The following is a 2,696-nucleotide window of genomic DNA, read 5'->3' on the forward strand; positions in this document are numbered from 1 at the left end:
AGTGATTATGTGCTAGTTGCTTCTAGAACCGGGATGCAAAGAGCCAAAGCTGTACCTTTTTTGGGTATTGCGAAGTATTGCAGAACCCACCCCTATCTACAAGAAATTTATTACAATTGAAGTTGTATATTTGTAGAGCAATACTAACTGTCAATGATGCACCAAATGAATCTCATCTGTGGAAAAGAATAAAGACATCTATGGGAGCTTGGTAGGTTTGAAGAAACAAAAGTACAGCCAAAGGGGGTTTAGGCTATGCAAATAGAGATCGATTTCATTATACATAACTTTTATGATAGAGTGATGCATTTTATCGAAAAACTACATATTTATTTTCATGAATGGTAAAACTTGTAACTCTTACAATATTGCTATACTCTTTTTGATGAGCTTACATAATATACCCACATATTGTTACATCGATTCCCAAAGGCCAAAGTACAAAGCCAATGGATCAGTAAATACATGACCAACATAGTATACAATTTTTGGCTTTCTAAAAGAAGCTTTAGTGTTGAGTTGGATTAAGCATACTTTCATTGTTTTCAGTGCCATGTTGGAGACTTACCTTTAATGTTATTTCCATTTTAAAATATTAAATGAATCTTTCTATTTCACCTTTCATTTCACATTCTTACAAGGCTTGACTTCACTTGCATTCTATTCTTTTAGAATGCTAAAGTGAACTTTCACCTTGCATAATTCTAGTAAATTCTATACATATACATACATACCCACATACATATATTTATTTTTTTAACACACACACACACACACACACAAAATGAGCAAACCATGGTAAAGGGAAGATATCTTGCAAATTTAAAATTTTGACTATTATTTTCAGTTTGCTTCTTTGCAAGGAGGAAACTCAATCCTTTAATAAAAGAGACATTCTTGAACAATGCTTTACCTTATATAATTCTACTTAAACTTAACCTACGATTTTATAATTTTCTTATTGTTTTAGAAAGCCACTGTGACACTTTTCACTTGTTTACAACCAACTAAATTGTCAATCCATTGGAACAGGGAGGTTTACCATAATCTAGAGTCCCAAAACTATTTAAACCAATCACTACATTGGAGGCTTTGAGATTGCAAGCTCAACAACCCTCACTCTTACGCCTACTATCCTCGAAACACTATGCTATCCTTATCTCTCGAATGCAATGTAACCTACCCTTTCAATGCTCAATGTAACTCAACCCTAAGCACCAAAAGAGAGATGTAGCTTCTCCTTGAATGCAAGGGGAGCAAATGTGCCTATACAAAGTTAAATCCTAAATGCTGCTCTCTACTCTACTCCTAATGTAACACAAAACCTAAATGACAAATAGAGACTTCAAATGGCACCACAACATTGATTAAGCACAAAACCAAGCAAGATTTATTGATTAGCACTAACAAGACAAATTAGCAACAAACAAAAGAGAGAAAGACATTGACTGCATACAAATAACTCAAGTATATTGTTGCATGGGGGAGTACATGTGAGTCAAAAATTACAAGGGAAGTAGAGCTCAAGAGTGGATATTGAAGCTATGGAGTCCTTCATGTTCACACAGGTTCTACGCTCCAAGCACCAAAAGAAGGTTGTGCAACCATCATAATAAAGAATTGGGTACAATCAACTAGATTTTCATTTTGAGGGAAAAAGGAAGGTGCCCCTAAACTAGAGTGTGGATATATATAAACCATCCACTACATTGGAGGATTCAACAGTGCCACCAAGTTAGCCTTACAAGCTCAACCGCCCTCACTCTTATGCCTACTATCTTTGGCACACTACTCTATGCTTATCTCTGTAATGCAATGCCATCTACCATTTCAATGCTCAATGCAAATCAACCGTAAGAACCGAAATCAAGATGTAACTTCTTTAAATGCAAGGAGGGCCAATGTGCACAAGATGAAACTCTCAATGTCTCTCTCTATCTTGCTCCTTATGTAGCACACAACCTAAATGACAAATGGCGACCTCCTCTTATGGTAATTCCCACATCTTGAGCATGATAGTGAAGTCAAATTTGTCAAATTTTATTCTTATGACCCCCTAATGGCTTAGATCGTTTTGGAAGTGTCATGCTCAATTTTTCCCTAAAAAGTTGCCCTTGGCTGGAGCTTCCTTTGGACATGCTAGATCATGTTTTAGAGGTCATTACGTCCCAAAATCTTCCTTTGTCCCTCAGACCACTTTGGAGCATTTTTCTTGTTTTGTGTCTATTATCACTATTACTATTTTTGAGTCTGTTATCACTATCACTACTTTTGGAAATTTTATTAATTTTGCTTATGTTTTATTCTCAAAAACCATTTAAAAGAAGCAATGTAAAAGAACTTTTCTTTACCTACTTTTTTTAGCGTTAAACTGATAAGTAACCACTTCTATTTTGGGTGCATGCATGAAGAGAGAAAGAGAATCTAAAAATCACGTCTCCATGAGAAAGATGAGTGCTTTGAAAGTATCCTAACCAGGTGATCTAGTGTTTTACCCCCCCTGGCAACAAAGCCATCAGAATCTCCATTACAGCAAGAATCATCTTCTTGATCCTCCATGAGGAAGATGAGTGCTTCGAAAGTATTCCGACAAGGTGGTCTAGTGTTCTACCCCCCTTTTGAAGCCAACAAAGTCATCAAAATCTCCATTAGAGCAAAATATGCTTTTACCCTCTTTTATGCTAATTTTGTCTCTT

The sequence above is a fragment of the Adiantum capillus-veneris genome, chromosome 27 (assembly GCF_014529385.1).
Source record: "Adiantum capillus-veneris isolate H3 chromosome 27, ASM1452938v2, whole genome shotgun sequence".
Lineage (NCBI taxonomy): Eukaryota > Viridiplantae > Streptophyta > Polypodiopsida > Polypodiales > Pteridaceae > Adiantum > Adiantum capillus-veneris.